The sequence below is a fragment of the Ranitomeya variabilis genome, chromosome 3 (assembly GCF_051348905.1).
Source record: "Ranitomeya variabilis isolate aRanVar5 chromosome 3, aRanVar5.hap1, whole genome shotgun sequence".
Taxonomy (NCBI): Eukaryota; Metazoa; Chordata; class Amphibia; order Anura; family Dendrobatidae; genus Ranitomeya; species Ranitomeya variabilis.
Window position 1 is genome coordinate 550,553,521 of NC_135234.1, and position 18,309 is coordinate 550,571,829.

The following is an 18,309-nucleotide window of genomic DNA, read 5'->3' on the forward strand; positions in this document are numbered from 1 at the left end:
TAATCTTAATTGCCTAACAAAATATAGGTGACAACAATTTGATGAATTAAACTGTACACCCAAACCAATTCCAACATTTGTAATATAATATCAGATCCAAGAATTCTTTATTCTAACACTTTGAACCTACATTAGGTATACCATTACTTATATTATATTAGGTGCATTGTTATTTCTTATCATGTTTTATATTGTTATATCATTGTTATACTTTTCCACTTTGATGATGTTAAAAGGTGTTCTCTGTGCTCTGATGACCTCTCCTCAACACATCAATATTTGATCAGTGAGGGTCTGACTATAAGGCCCCTTGCCAAATAGCCAAAAGAAGAGGACCATGTCACTCAGGCGAGTTCAGATCCCCATTACTCTCTATACAGGAGCTTTGGACGGCTCACACAAGCATTTGTCTGGTGTTACCAGTAACTTAAAGGGATTAGCTGCATTACCAGACACCTCTGCTCATACAAATAATAGGGTAAACTTTGTCGCAACTATTGCAGTGTCATCTTGGATAACCTATATCTCTTCCCTTACAAGCAGAAGTTACAGTAATTAGAGGAGACAATAGTAGGGAAGACATCCTCTGAGCATGATTTCTTGGAACTGCTTGCAGTTTATGGAGCCATATTCTGTCAAAAGAGAATATGTTTCACTTGCTTACTTTCATTAAATGACCAAGGCGGAAGGCATATTAGTTGCTATGGAGCTCAACATCTAAGGGGATAAGATTCACATCAATGTTAATGGACCACGGCAGTAAGTTTTTTTTTTGTCCGCCCTGTTAATAATCATGATGAATGTGTGTGCCGAGAGTGTATTCAGTTACTTACCAGTCACCATTTGACCATGATGCTCCGGTATCACATGACTGCATTTGCAACCGGCCATCTCACACACTATTTGCTGTTTGTCTAGAGGTCACTTTCTCAATGTAGGTCCATGAGACTCAGAATGAGCTAGAGAGTCTTGCACTGATTCTCCTAGACTTAACTTGTGAAATGCAGACAAGTGACAACTGACGCAGAACAGAGTGATTCTGGAAATGTCAGAAGATGGTGACTAGTAAGTATTTGAATACACTCTCTACACACATTCATGATCAATAACAGGGGAGACAATAAAAAAAACACTGAAGTGATCTTTTAATGTTCAGCAAGTGATTAGTTTGGGGATTTTATCAGATATAAATTCTTACACTGTGTCATTACAAGAGATGAGCGAAAATGTTCGGCTCCCTCCTTATTCAGCAAGCAATAGCACTTAGGCTACTTTCACATTTGCGATTTAATCTGCAGCGTTTAATCCGCAAACGCAAAGACCAGAAAAACGCAGAAAAGCGCGTATAAACGCAGCGGTTTTTAAGCGCATGCGGTTAATGCATGCGGCTATAAAACGCTGCGTTTACATGCTTTTTTATGCGTTTTTCATGCGTTTGCGTTTTTGGTGCGCATGGTGAAAAATTTTACAGGAGAAAAATCTAGATTACCAGAAACAGCCAATGGGACTACAGAGGGCGTGTATTATGGGAGATAGATATATAGACCCTAGGACTGCTGAAATCTTCAGATTTTGCTCCTGTATCCTGTGTCATGATGGATCTTCACATGGATAGCTTTTACTTCAACCTGGATCTAAGCATCAAGCTTTTTCTTGCGTGTGCGTTTGCTTGGGAGCAACACCGAAACCGTGAAAGACAGAGAAGGACACGGCGTAGGTGTTTTTGGCAACACCCCATTATAGAACTGCGGGAGAGCCGTGGTGCATATCACACCCTGTATGTCGAGCTCAATGACAACCCAGACAAATTCCCGGAATATACCAGGATGTCGCAAGACTCTTTCCGGGATTTGCTTGCTCGTGTCCAAGGAGCCATCCGGAGACAGGACACACAGCTCAGTAGAGCGATTCCACCAGAGGAATGTCTCCTGGTTACCTTAAGGTGCGTAATAATTCTAAACAAATGCTAGTCATAATTATTGCTGGTCTGACATGTATTCTTTGCATTTTTGTAAATTATTTTTTCTTTATTACAGATTTCTTGCAACTGGAGAGAGCTGGTCATCCCTACACTTCCAGTACCACCTTGGAATTTCCACCCTGTCCGGAATAGTTTTTGACACCTGCCAGGCTTTGTGGAATGTTCTCCGTGAAGAATTTATACCCATACCCAACGAGGAAATGTGGATGGAAATAGCAGATAAATTCTGGACTGTGTGTGATTTCCCCAATTGTTTGGGTGCGGTGGATGGGAAGCACATCCGGATTATCAAACCAGCCAGAACGGGATCACAGTTCTTCAACTACGAAAAATATTTTTCAGTAGTTCTCATGGCAATAGCCGATGCGGACTGTCGCTTCATTGCCGTGGACATTGGTGCTTTTGGCCATGGCAACGATTCACAGACTTTCAAAAACTCTGATATGGGCCGACGTGTTTATGGCAAAAATTTTAATTTTCCACAGCCACGACCTCTCCCCAACACTCAAGGCCCACCGATGCCATTTGTAATGGTTGGGGATGAGACATTTCAGATGAGTGAAAATCTACTGAAGCCCTATTCAAGTCGGGACTTGAACCACACAAAACGGATCTATAACTACAGACTAACCAGGGCCCGCAGAACAGTAGAGTGTGCCTTTGGGATTATGGTGTCAAAATGGCGCATTCTTGCAACAGCCATAAATCTAAAAATGGAGACAGTGGATGAGGTGGTAAAAGCATGTGTGGTTCTCCACAATTACATTCTGGCTAAGGAGCAACCCACCATTGAACTTGATGAACAAGTTGCAAACCCTTTGCCTGATTACCGGCATCATTCCAAAAGTTAATTGTAAGAAAATAGCCGCACTCACCAGTTGGCTGATCCACAATGTTTAATCCATGTGCAGGTTAATACAAACACATCTTGGAAAGTGCAGAGGGTGCGGGGAGTGCAGGAGGATTGAAGATTATAATGATTACCGGCATCACCCGCTGCGGTCAACTGTTGAAGTTGGCCACATGCGGGACCAATTTGCTGCCTTTTTTGATTCAGACCTTGGACGTGTGGAATGGCAGGACAATATGGTGTAAAATGTCCTGTTGGCTTTGGGTGTGTAACAGTTATTTTCAAAATGTTGATAATGTTTGTTGTAATAAAATAATTCTGTTTTATTATCTCCACCATATCTCCCATGTATTTTCTTTACACACCACTAAGGGTTTTTGGGCTTAGGCTGTTGACGTCATTGCGTTCTGACTCGCTTCACCAGTAGCTATTTGAGGCAGACTGTATTGTCGATGGCTGTTTGGTGCCGTCACATTCTCAGTGTTAGTTCATTACTTAACATCAGTATTTGTAAGCCAAAACCAGGAGTGGTTGTTAAATGCAGAGGTGGTGTTTATATTTTTATTTGACTTTTCCTCACATTGATCCACTCCAGGTTTTGGCTTACAAATAGTGATGTAAAATACTGAGCAAATACTGTCAGTGTGACGGAAGCCTACACAACAGATCAATAGTCATCAAGTCAGGTGTCAGAAATAATGAATTCATGATGCACAAATAAATAGCTCATGAATTTATTATTTCTGACACAAGTCCTGTTGGGTATAGATATGCCTTGTATCACCTCCATCGTACCTTCACTTTGTGTTAAATAGATTTAATGTACAAAGAAGATAAAATGGAGGTAATACAAGGCATTTATCTACTCTGCAGGTCAGGTGTCATAACTAACGATTTTGTGAAGACACGACCAGTTGAGTATAGTTAAAGCTGTGTATTCAGCTGTGTATTGCCACCATTTTGTCTTCAGTCTGCGACAAAAAGTCACAGAGTGAAAATACAAGTGTTATTTTTTTGGGCAACCTCTTTTCTCTATACCAAACACACACAAACCTTCTGTGTTGTATAGTGTTGAGCATTCCGATACCGCAAGTATCGGGTATCGGCCGATACTTGCCGGTATCGGAATTCCGATACCGAGATCCGATACTTTTGTTGTATCGGGAATCGGTATCGGGATTAATATCAATGTGTAAAAGAAAGAATTAAAATAAAAAATAGGGATATACTCACCTCTCCGGCGCAGCCTGGACTTTACCGCCGTAACCGGGAGCCGTTGTACCTAAGAATGCGCGCTTGAAGGGCCTTAGATGAGGTCACTGCGATCTGATTGGTCCGTAGCGGTCGCGTGACCGCTACGCGACCAATCACAATGCCGTGACGTCACCTAAGGTCTTTCAAGCGCTTGAAATACCTTAGAAGACGTCACGGCTTTGTGATGCGTAGCGGTCACGCGACCGCTACGCGACCAATCAGAAGCTGCGGACGTCTTCTAAGGTATTTCAAGCACTTGAAAGACCTTAGGTGACGTCACGGCTTTGTGATTGGTCGCGTAGCGGTCATGCGACCGCTACGGACCAATCAGAGCGCAGTGACCTCATCTAAGGCCTTTCAAGCGCGCATTCTTAGGTACAACGGCTCCCGGTTACGGCGGTAAAGTCCAGGCTGCGCCGGAGAGGTGAGTATATCCCTATTTTTTATTTTAATTCTTTCTTTTACACATTGATATGGATCCCAGGGCCTGAAGGAGAGTTTCCTCTCCTTCAGACCCTGGGAACCATACAGGATACCGTCCGATACTTGGTGTCCCATTGACTTGTATTGGTATCGGGTATTGGTATCGGATTAGATCCGATACTTTGCCGGTATCGGCCGATACTTTCCGATACCGATACTTTCAAGTATCGGACGGTATCGCTCAACACTAGTGTTGTACTAACTAACTACTGGAGCTAGGAGGTGGCCCCAAAAAATGTGTTCGGCGCATTTTTGGATTTGGCGCACGGTGTGTGTTGCCGGCGGCAAAATACACAATTATCCAAACCTTATTGGGGGCAAAAAACATGAATATTTATTTTAAGAAAATAAAATAAAATAAAAAATTAACTGCGCCTGCTTGGGGTTGATTGACGAAATTGGGGGGTGTGGAGCAGTGAGGGCTGGCTAATTATCGACGACGCAGGGGTGGCTGGAGAAGGTGCAATAAAACTACTGGGGTCGGGAAATTCAGGGTTTGGGCTAGACACATGAGAGGGCAGAGACACACTAGAAGGTTGAGACAAACCAGACATTACAGACACATTGGGAGGTGAGGGGGGAGGGATAGCTATTGTCTTTGGTTTTTTATTGCCTTTCCCTTTTTTGGATTGGCGCTGCCGTCCGGGGAGCCTCGTTGGGCTACTTGGTATTGGCCTGGCCGTGGTGGCTGACCTGTTGTTGTTGTGGCATTCTTGTGGTGGTGGGGAGGAACGCCAGGGCAGGGTCCGGCAGCGGCATTCTTGAAGTGGTGGTGGCAGGGTACGCCAGGGCAGGGTCCAGCAGCGGCATTCTTGAAGTAGTGGTGGTGGCGGGGAATGCCAGGGCAGGGTCCGGCAGCGGCATTCCTGTGGTGGTGGCGGGTAACAGGCCTGGGTCCGGCAGCAGCATTCTTGTGGTGGCGGGGAACGACAGGCCAGGGTCTTGCGGATGCAGCATGGTGGTGGCAGTGGAGGAGGTCCAAGCAGGAGCAGCAGTTGTCATGGTGGTGGCGGTGGGCTTTCCTACTGCACTCGGCATGGTGGTGGTACTATAATAAGGTCCGGCAGTGTTTGGAATGGAGGTGGCCGTGCAGTGGTATGCAGCAGATGTCGGCATAGAGGTAAAGCGTGACAGTGTGGGCACTGGTGGAAATGCCCCCACTGTCTGCTGAAAATACCGACTCTGCTGCATAGCCTGCACGTAAGCAGCATTACAGGCCTGCATAACACTAATCTGGAGATCGGGAGTAAGGTGTTCCGACATGCCCTGTTCTATTTGATTAAAAAAATGATGTGCTGGCCTCTGGAGGTCGGCTTTCACTTGGGCAAGGGTTGTGGTAACCTCCTGGATATGTGTACTCATATGACTAATGGCAGTCGGCCACCCATCGCCTTGAGTCCCTCGTGGAAGACCGAGCTCAAGTGCAAAAACTCGGGCATGAGTGACCTGTCCGCGGCCCTCTGCCGCTGCTGGGAGGAGCCAAAAAAAAATGGCCAGAGGCAGCGGACTGGGGAAGGGGAACACCTGATGGACCAGCTTCCTGGTCTCCAGTTTGTGTGGCAGGCCCACTTGCTGCAGCGCTGGAGGATGGCTGGAACGGGTCCGTGGCTGACTGGTGAAGGACCGCTCCGGAACCTGGGCCAACAGTGGTGCTCCATGTGCTGTGAAAAAAGAATGAAAAAAATATAAGACCAAATATTTACAAAATGCAAATTCCTGTGGAATAAAAACATAGATTAAGCTGAGGTCACACTAGCAGTATTTGGACAGAGTTTTACTTTGCAAGCCAAAATCAGAAGTACTACAGTACGAGCAAAAATATAATAAAAACATATGCTGCACTTCAGCATTTATCTACCACTCCTGGGTTTGGATTCCAAATACTGATGTAGAATATGAAGGGACGATGGAGGTGATACAAGGCATATCTACACTCACCAGGACATGTGTCAGAAATAATGAATTCATGAGCCTTTTCTTTGTGCATCATGAATTCATTATTTCTGACGCCTGACTTGATGACTATAGATCTGTTGTGTAGGCTGCCGTCACACTGTCAGTATTGGCTCAGTATTTTACATCAGTATTGGAGCCAAGACCAGGAGTGGAAGTATATCAGGACAAGTATAATAAAAACATATTCTCCACTACTGCATTTATCTACCACTCCTGGGTTTCATTTACAAAAACTGATGCAAATTATGGACCCAAAAATGGTAGTGTGACGGCAGCCAAATGCATTAAAAAACGTTTTTTTTTCACCAAAAATATACTTACGTTCTCTGGGCAAGGACCGGTCTCAAAAATGCAAGGATGCGGTGGTACTTGTATTTACGGATCCTTGCTCCTGAACCACTAGGAAGCCGGCTCTCTTGACGCAGGTCCTTGTTGAAGCGGTCCTTCATCGATCGCCAACGTGTTTTGACTTTTGACACTGTTGACAAAACAAAACATAATAGTTAGGACAATGGTCTTTTGACCGTGGTCATACAACTGTGTGTGATGAGAAAAATTAATGACTTTCTATCATCATACACAGTTGTGTGAGCATGGCCAAGGTCTTGGCTGCATCACACTGCATTGCAATACTTACCAAATGCATTTCGGACCTGAGTTGGGGCGTTGTCCCAGCCATCCCACAACGCTGTTGCCACCTCATTCCAAAGCCGCCGGATCGTCACGTTGTTGGAGTGCAGTGGATCCCGGGTGTCCCACAACGGGACTCGCTCATGGACCAGGGAGATTAGGTGCTCATTCTCTATGAGGTCCTCATCCCGTTCTGGAACCTAAAAAAAAACCATAACATTAATGTTGGAGACATTAAGGAAGAAAGAAATCAGAAGCAGAGAAATGGCCTGAATATTAAAAGTTAAAAAAAAATTAGTACAGAAGCAACAGGGAAAGAAAGAGAAAAGTACAGAAATGAAGATTCAAGAATTGTAAAGTGAGGATACAATAAACAGTCAGCCAGGTATACTTACACGCTGCCGCCGTGCCACCCGACTGTGACTCCGCTGCTCCTGCCCAGTCTCTGCCGCAGTAGAATAAGAGCTCTGAAAAAAGGAAAAATAATTTGTCATATGTGTAGATGTGACAGTGAATACTTACCAATCTGAGGAGGTGACTACTCACTTCGCTGACATTTTCCGCTTGTGCAGGCCCAGGCGTTTGATCCTCATCAGAAGAAGAAGAAGACATTCTGATGCATGCAGAAAAAAAGAAATGGAAGATATTAGGACATGTAGAGACAGAAAATAGAAAATACAGGCATTGGCTTTGATATACTCACATTGTTGAAAGTCTTGTTTCCTCCAAGGTGCTTTCCTCTGTGTGGTCTGCTTCCCAGTCTGCTGTGTAGTGACCTGGCAATGCCCACTCCCTCCCTTTATCACCTTGTATGTGGGGGGGGGGGGGCTAATTAGTGTCTAGACATGTTTTTCTCTGGTTCAACGCATACGTTTATAAACGCAAGCAAACGCGTGTGCTTGTAAACACATGCGTTTACATAGACAGCAATGCGTTTTTTTGTCGCAAACCTTATGCAATTGACCGCATATGTTTCCAGGCAGCAAATTGACGCCTCTAAAAATTACTACATGTTGCATTTCCGCGCCAAACAGCAGACGACAAAACGACACATGCGTCGTCTCGTCAAACGCGGCAAAACGCGAACAAACAAAAACGCATGCATCCCTAATGTTAAATATAGGAATACACAATGCATGTGGATATTTGCGGAAGAAACGCTGCGGACACATCCGCAAATGTGAAACCGGCCTTACCGAAGAAGCTGCAGAGGGAACCCGGATACCTGGATCGCTCCTGCTGATCAGCTGTCCGGCGCCACAGCTGCATGTGTCACAGCTCTTTCACTGTTTGTTGGGCTCTCCATGCATGCGTTGTGATTGTCACACAGCCTCGACACATGCAGATGCGGCACCGGACCACTGATCAGCAGGAGCGATCTAGATATCCGGGTTCCCTCTGCAGCTTCTTCGGTAAGTGCTGTAGCTTACCAAATAAGGAGGGAGCCGAACATATTCGCTCATCTCTAGTCATTATCATTATTATTATTACTATTATTGCAAAGAATGAGTACCATATTTATTCATAATGGAGTAGGGCCTCATTATGACATTTTCTATGTGACTCCACGGATAATCAATACTATATTAATATTATTGGCAGAATAGGGCCTCATTCCAACATTTGCATATAGTCCCATGGTTAGTAATTGCCGCAATAATATTCAAGATGAAAGAGGGCCTCATTCCAACATTTGCTCTGTGGTCTCATTTTTACATGTTTTTCTCCGTGTAATCTAATTTACTAAATTATAACTGGACAAGTTTAATAGCTAACATATTCTGATCAGTATATTTTATTCCATAATGCACATTTCTTTGTTCCTTTATTTTTGGCTGACGCTAATGAGCCCTATCTATACATATATATTTTTAAATGCATCTAAGAGGCATTCTACTATAAATATATTTTATTGCAATTGGACACATAAATCTAATAAAACAGAACAAGACGCTCTCATGAATGAACACAGCAATTAAAAGATAACAGTACCAAAAAGGACCTAGGATTTGCATAGAGTTGGATTTCATTCTGTGTAAAGCCTCATCTACGGCTTGTTATAGATATTGTAAGGTGAAACACCACGTTAGTCTTGAATCACTGTGCACATGTAAGCGATCAGCGAGTGGAAACCTCCAAGCCCTCTATTCAGGTTGGTAAACACTGGCTTGTCTGTCATCCCCCTTTGTTTTCTCTAAAAGTACAGTTGCCACCTTATCTGGCAAAAGCGCCCTACAAAGAATACTTTTCATGTGAAGTAATCTCTCACCAACAAGGCCGGGAAAGCATTTATCTAGCAGTTAATGGTTAATTAATTTTGAAAATGTATATTACAACACAATAAAAAAAAAAGAGAGAAAAGCAGCACTGGACAATGAAGAGAAATGTCCCTTCTTCAAATTGACTCCTATTTAGTTCTTCCAATGTCATCCAAAACACAGATAACTTTTCTTTCATGAATTGTTCTCCTGAATGATTTATACATGTTGTGTTATCTGAGGCCTTTTGCAAGTCCCCTTGTGGATTCATCCAGCCATCAACTGCACAATTGTTAATTTTAACACTATAAAAGGTTCTGATGAGCGAGAGATAGTGCATTGGTAGAAGAATTAATTGAAATGTATCTTACAATCGCACCGGGTCTATACAAAAATGAAGTGTTGGTTTTTAAGATGAAATAAATTTCCATTTGTGAGGACCATGAGACTTTAGGGCGAGCTGACAAAGAGATAAATTAATTGTTTCCTTTTTCTATCCATTATGACTTTACATACAGAAAACCCTTGGGCAATCTTCCGTTCCTAAGCTAACGTTGAGGAGATATGCCCTAGAAATATTTTGTATGAAAATACAGAGTTAAGTGGAAAGCTCTTTAGATCTCGTTATTTGATTTGATTTTTAGACATAAAGCTTCTAAGTTTAGAACAAGGACTTCAAAGTTCTCTTAATGGCTGAATATGTTCGGGAAAATCAGTGAACAAGAAGTGTCATTGAGAAGCAGCTCCTTCTTTTTTCTCACAACCTTATGTTATAAGCGGTGATGTGGGTCAGCCTTTTAACCTGCTGTATGGTAATTGTCATCTTATTGATGGGTAATGATGTCTCACTGTTGTCTTTTTGGGATAAAATTGTTTGTTGGTTTTCACCACAAGGAGAGGAATTGTTCTTGTTTATCTTCTGTTTGTGTAGTAATTATGAAGCCATTATTTGCCTGTCAGATAAACAGAAATAGTTGTTATGCCTGTTCCAGGAGACACTGGGAAGTGATTTCCCCATCTGCCAGTCTGAGTGATAGCGCTCCTTTCTTTTCTTTTTTTTTACAGAAAACAGAAGCAACTGCATGAATGGTTTATGATGCTTCCAAAAATGCACATCTGAAGTTTAACCCTTTCACCCTGAAGCCACCTTCCTGATCAGGCCAATTTTTCCAATTCTAACCACTGTCACTTTATGAGTTCATAACTCTAAAACGCTTTAATGGATCCCACTGATTCTGAGATTTTTTTTCGCAACATATGGTCCTTCATGATAGTGATAAAATTTATTTGATATGACTTAGGTTTATTTGTGAAAAAATCAGAAATTTGATGTAAATTTTAAAAATGTTGCCATGTTCAAACTTTTAATTTTTATGCCCTTAAATAAGAGTCATGTTACACAAAAGAGTTAATAAATAACATTTCCCACATGTTTACTTTACATGAGAACAATTTTTGAAACATAATTTTTTTTTGTTAGGAAGTTAGAAGAGTTAAAAGTTGACCAGCGATTTCTCATGTTTACAGCAAAATTTACAAAACCATCTTTTTTAGGGACCACATCACATTTGAAGTGACTTTGAGGGGGCTATATGACAAAACAATACCTAAAAGTGGCACTATTCTAAAAACTGCACCCCTCAAGGTGCTCAAAACTACATTCAAGAAGTTTATTAACCATTCTTGTGCTTCATAGGAATTAATGGCATATGGAAGGAAAAAATAAACATTTAACTTTTCGTCACAAAAATTTTCCTTTAGTCCCATTTGTTTTTACTTTCACAAGCGTAACAGGAAAAAATGGACCCCAATATTTGTTGTGCAATTTCTCCTGAGTACACTGATACCCCATATAAAGAGTAAAAACACTGTTTAGGTGCATGGCAGGGCTCAGATGAGAATGAGTGTCATTTGACTTTTTGAATATAAAATTTGCTGGCATAATTAGCGGACGCCATGTCGTGTTTGCAGAGCCCTTGATGTGCCTAAACAGTGGAAACCCCCCCAAAATACACCATTTTGGAAACTAGGCCCCTCAGGGAACTTATCTAGATGTTTGTTGAGAATCTTGAACTCCAAGGTGCTTCACAGAAATTTATAACGTTGAGGTGTGAAAATAAAAAAAATCACATTTTCCCCACAAAAATGTTTTTTTAGGCCCAGATTTTGAATTTTCACAAGAAGAGAATGGACCCCAGAATTAGTTGTGCAATTTTTCCTGAGTACACTGATACCCTATCTGTGGTCGAAAACTACTTTTGAGGAACAGTGCAAATCTCATAAGGGAAGAAGTGCCATACTGAAGTTCAAATTTAGCTGGACTGGTTTGAGGGTGCCATTTCACATTGGCAAAGCCCCTGAGGTGCCAGACAAGCAGAACCCCCCATAAGTGACCCCATTTTTAAAACTACACCTCTCAGTGAATTCAGAAAAAGAGTGCTATTTGTCTCCTGGAGTGCAGATTTTACTAGAATAGCTTGCGAACTCCATATAGAGAGCCTCTAAGTGCTAGAAAAACTGAAGTGCTATTATGATTCTGCAGGTCATTTCGAGTTCATAGACACCAATCATGTCTAGGTTCTTTTTTATCTAAGTGGTGAAAAAATTCCAAACTTTGCTAAAAAAAAAGAAAAAGCACAATTTTCCGATATCTGTAGCGTCTCCATTTTTCGTGATCTTGGGTTGGGTAAGAGCTTACTTTTTGCATGCCAGGCTGACGCTTTTAACGATACCATTTTGATGCAGATATGTGATTTTGATCTTTTGATCGTCCGTTATTGCATTTTAATGCAATGTCGCGGCCACCAAAGAAACGTAATTCTGGCGTTTTGACTTTTTTTTATCACAACGCTGTATAGCGATCAGGGTATTCCTTTTTTTATTGATAGATCAGGCGATTTTGAACATGACAATACCAAATATGTGTAGGTTTGATTTTATTTATTGTTTTATTTTGAATGGGGCAATAGGGGGGTGATTTGAACATTTATATATATTTTTTTATTATTTTTAAAAACATATTTTTTTTTACTTTTGACATGCTTCAATAGTCTCCATGGGAGACTAGAAGATGGCACAACTTGATTGGCTCAGCTACATCAGGCGATGATCAGTTCGCCTCTATGTAGCTGAATTGCTGACTTGCTATGAGCGCTCACCACTGGGTGGATCTCATAGCAATCCAGCAGTGACAACCATAGAGACCTCTGGTTGTCATGCCGATGAACTGATGACCCCTGATCATGTGACGGGTGTCACCGTTGCACATATTTCCGGCCCGATGGCCGGTGGCGCGATTTAAATGCTGCAGTCAGAGTTTGACAGTGGCATTTAACTAGTTAATAGCTACGTGTGCATTATGATTCCACCCATGGCTATTGCGGGCACATGTCAGCTGTTCAAAACAGCTGACATGTCCCGTAAAAGATGTGGGCTCACCGCCGGAGCCCACATCAAAGCCGACATTGGCGTACTATTATGCCTGATGTCGGTAAGGGGTTAAACAACTATAATGTTTCCATATCTCGGCCAACAGAGTCATCTGACAGCTTCTTTTTAGCGGCATGAGTTGACATTTTTGTTAGTACCATTTTCAGTTACATGACATATTTTGATCGCTTTGTATTCCAATTTGTGAGAGGCAGAATGAACAAAAACCAGCAATTCAGAAATTATTTTTTGGGGTTTTTTTATGCCGTTCCACGTATGGTAAAATTGATAAAGCAGCTTTATTCTTCGGATCATCGATTATAGTGATACCACATATCATTTTTATATGTTTTGCTGCTTTTGCACTATAAAAATTATTTTATAGAAAAAATAATTATGATCGGCGTAATTTTCTCAGATCAGCGAATGCCAATAGCTCCTACTGCGCAGGTGTTGGTGGCGCCATCTTGGAGGAGTATTTTTTTTTCTCTAGCAAGATGGCTCCGCCGGTGCCTGTTCAGTAGCAGCTATTATAGCTGCTACTGCGCGGCCAGCACCATTTTCAAATGTTTTGAGGGGTTTTAGGAATATCAGGAGAACAGCAAAGAATTTAATTATAAACACATTACACATGCAATCAGGCTGCAGTGCAGAAGTTTCCCCCCCCCAAGATATACATAATATTCAATATGTAAACTAGGGGGCAGGTCACTGAAGGATCAGAAGCTGTCAGAAGCCATACACATGAATACCTAAGCAGAGCACTACATGAAGACCCCCTCCGGGGGCATAACACGAGCATATCATTAACTTAAAACTGAAAATAAAGATTAAACAACAACCACAAGATGGATTGCATCAACCAAGGCAACATTTTAATCAGTATAACGGATCCAACCTGACACTGTCTGTAGATTACTGTGCACAATCCTGCTGACAGGTTCCCTTTAACCCCGTTCCGACATCGGGCGTAATAATACAGCCGATGTCGGACTACCCACATCTTTTCCGGCACATGTTAAGCCGTTGAATTCTGCTGTCAAACTCTGACAGTGGCATTTAACACGCGCTTCTGGCAAGCGCGCCAGAAATCCGCCCATCGGTGACCCCCGTCTTGTGATCATGGTTGTGATCTATGGTTGTCACTGTCTGATTATTTTGAGCCCCACCCGGTGGTCGGCACTCATAGCAAATCAGCAATTCTGCTTCATACAGAGCCGATCGGGTTATGGCAGCTTCTAGTCTAGTCTATTGAAGTGTGCCAAAAGTAAAAGAAAATCTATATAAAAGTTCAAATCATACCCCTTTAGCCCATTCAAAATAAAACAATAAAAAAAAATCAAAAAAACACATATTTGCTATCACTGGGATCAGAATCCCCCGATGTACCAATAAAAAAGGATTAACCTGATCGCTAAATGGCGTAGTGAGAAAATAAAGTAAAAAAATTCGAATTATGCTTTTTTGGCCGCCGCATAATTGCATTAAAATGCAATAATGGGTGATCAAAAGAACATATCTGCACCAAAATGGTATCACTAAAATTGTCACACAAAAAATAAGCCCACACCCATCCCAAGATCATGAAAAATGGAGACGCTACAGGTATCATAAAATGAAGCAAATTTTTCTTTTTTAACAAACTTTGGAATTTTTCTTCACCACTTAGAAAAAAAAGTTTGGTGTCTATGAACTCGTAATGACGTGGAGAAACATAATGGGAGATCAGTTTTAGCATTTAGTGAACATAGTAGAAAAGCGAAACAAAAAACAACTGTGGGATTGCACTTTTTTGCAATTTCACCACACTTGCAAATATTTCCCATTTTCCAGTACACGATTTGGGAAATCAATGGTGTTGTTCAAAAGTACAAGCCCTCACACGGTCATATTGACAGAAAAATAAAAAAGTTATGGCTCTGGAAAGAAGGAAAGCAAAAAACGAAAATGCAAAAACGTAAATACCTCCGGTCATGAAGGGGTTAAATGATCACTGATCAACCTGTACATAGGGCTCCTATGGACAAGCCAATAATTGTGAACAATCATTATTAACAAGGCTCATTCCCCTATTTTCGGCTTTCCTAAGTAGGTTGCCAATCACCCAATGAATGAGCAAAATACCATTCATTGGGATATTGGATCATTCATACGGGCAATAAAAATCATTGTTCTCAACTGCACTTGGTCCAGTGAAATTACATATTTTGGCAGGCTGACCGCAGTATTTAATGGCCACTGATAGATTACATGCAAGGCAATCGCAGGTCATTTAATGGCCTGTTTAGACAGGCTAACCGCACTTCCACAAGCACAGAACTATTATTAAAACGATCGTTATGTGTACCCACAACATCATGTTGTTGGCAGCACATCTCCTTTTCACCCAGTGCAATGTGCTGCTAAGAGCAATGAATTTTAAGATTGTTTAGAAATCATTGCATGTGATAAATAGGTGTTTTGCTTATTCACCAAGTGATTAATGATTATGAGATTAATGATTAAGTGATAATCGGGAAGCAAGAGTTCAGCCTGTCTAAAAGGGCCCTAAAGTTTCAATTAGACAAGCCAATAATTGAAAACAAGTTTCCCATGAATGCTGGATTCCAGATTTTCAGTCTGTCTTAACAGGCCATCAGTCACCTGACACATGAGAAAAAAGCTCTTTCATCAGGCGATTGGCTTGTTCATACTGGCAATAAAATCATCGTTCTCGGCAGCACATCATTTTGTCTACAGGAGATGTTCGACTGAAAACTAAACATTTAGACAGGCTGACCACAGCAGTTAAAATACTGTTAATCGGCTACATGGAAGCTAATTGAAATATGCTTATTGGCCAAACGTACTGCCACACGCACAAAACTAAAATGGTCATTAACACAATCAATCTGTGTGCATAGAAAATAATTTTCTTGTCATCACACAGTTGTGTCTTAAAAGGAGATGTGTAGCCAATAACTATAATATGCTATGTGTACAGAACAAATGTATTAACAATCGTTCTGTGAGCACGGAAGTGGGGTCAGCCTGCCTTAACAGACCATGAAACAATTGCCGCATGTAGCTGATTAGCAGTAATTTCACTGCCTATTTTAGCCACTCATACCAATGTTAGTTTATGGGGCTATTCATATGCTTGTGTGTAGCGTCAGCACCCGGTCCCGCTTAACTGCAGGTGTACCGCTGGAATCCCTGCTCCCGATCCGCTCTCCACTACCTGCTCTCTGTCCCTGGGTCCACGGGCTTCCCTCCTGCTGCTGCCTTCTGGTACGCAGTCGGCAGGTCTCCAGGCATGGCTCTGAGGGCACGGGTGCACTTCAGGTCTCTTAAAGAGACAGAGCGCCTTTTTCAAAATATGGTCAGAACCAATGACTGAATAGCTGGTACTATTTCTGGCCCCTCTGTCCTAGAGGAGGTGCCTGAGCAGCAAGTGTTTCCTGTTGCTATTCTCAGGTTCCCCGTACTGTGGTGCAAGCGTTCTGCCAGAGTACCGCCAGTATCCTGTCAGTATCTTGCTAATCCTGTTTGTCTCCTCAGAGTACCAGCTGCACTTCTCTACATCACCTAGGATAATGCCAGAGCCACCTGCGCCAGGTCCTACTCACCCCTGCTCGCTTCCTGTTTCTGTCGCTTGCTGTCTGCTGAGTTCTTCGCTACCTGCTATACCTGCCAGTCCGCCTGTTCTGCTGGGTCAGCTTCCACGTGTCCGGGGTCTAACTGGAGATAGCACCTGTGTCCCTCGGGCATTCCAATCTGATCCTGTTCGAGTGGTCTTACTATGGGTGTCTGGGGCTCACATAGTCATGCCCCCTTTGGAGCCCCCTGGTCCGTGGTCCCGTGGTTCCACAAAATTGCAATAAACGAATGTAAACTGCAACACCTGTGCCTCCGTTTCCATTTGTTACATTGTGATTTTTTGCAGACAAAGTGATCGATACAAAATTGCAGAAACATGTACAAACTTGATCCGAGGATCAAAATTGGAAATGCAAGTCTGTGGGTGCATGCAAACATGGATGCCATCTGAGTGAAGTCCATATTCATGGATTGTTATATACAAGGTGGAGAAAATTTGGGGAAAAAACAAATCACATAAAAACTGATCAAAATTGGACCAAACTACTGTATTATGAGACTCAGATAACACTTTGATGAAAATTTGATGAAACTCAGGCAAAAATAACTGATGAAGCTTGGATCGTTTTTTAGTACGTGAAAAAAACTGACTATCACAACTAAACAAGGCAGATGGACATGTAGCTTCATGACCATGAGAGTTAATAAGGAGTTGGAGTAAACTGGAAAAATTTGAGCTAAATTTCCACTGTACTTACTATTACTCCACCATTCCATATTTGTCAAATGCCCAAATGAGATATTTGATGCTCATTATGCCAGCTCAACTTTTTAAGAATGTTTAGAATATGAAACTAACATTTCATTTTTTGTATAAATGAATTTGAATACTGTACATATAATTCATCCTAAAAGGTTAATCACACCCTCTTATCTCACCAGTTTTAAAAAGGAACAGTACTTTCAACAAACTTTGCATGAATCAATAGTACAGGCGATTGTAGCAAACTTTGTAAAGAAAGCAGAGACATCTGCTGTCTTCCCCATTTACTAGACATCTCTTTCCCTTTCCCTGCCTCCTGAACTTGCCACTAGGCAGCACGGAAGGCAACATGCTGAGGCAGACAGAGAAACACCATGCAGAGCTCTGTAACAAGTGTTTTACCTCATATCTGAGCTTGATTCTGATGAGAACAGCTAAGGCTGGTTTCACATTTGTGGTTGTGTCCGCAGCATTTGTACCGCATATATCCGCATGCGTTTTGTATTCCTATATTTAACATTAGGGACGCATGCGTTTTTGCTTTTTCGCGTTTTGCCGCGTTTGACGACGCATGCGTCGTTTGCGGCTTGGCACGGAAATGCAACATGTAGTAATTTTTAGAGGCGTCAATTTGCCGCCTGGAAATGCATGCGGTCGATTGCGCAAGGATTGCGACAAAAAAACGCATTGCTGTCTATATGAACGCATGCGTTTTACAAGCACATGCCTTTGGTTGCGTTCATGAACGCATGCGTTCCACAAGAGAAAAACATGTCTAGACACTGATAAGCCACCCCCCACATACAAGGTGATAAAGGGAGGGTGTGGACAGTTGCAGGTCACTTCTCAGCAGACAGCCAAGCAGAGCAGACAGACCACAACACCTTGGAGAAAACTGAACAATGTGAGTATATCCTAGCCAATGCCTTAATTTTCTATTTTCTTTCTCTACATGTCCTAATTTCTGCCATTTCTTTCTTTCTACATGCATCAGAATGTCTTCTGCTTCTTCTTCTGATGAGGAGTTTCGTCCTGGGCAGTCGGAAGTCGAGCATGTCAGTGAGGTGAGTACTTGCCTCGTCAGATTGGTAAGTATTCACTGTCACATCTACACATGTGACAATTT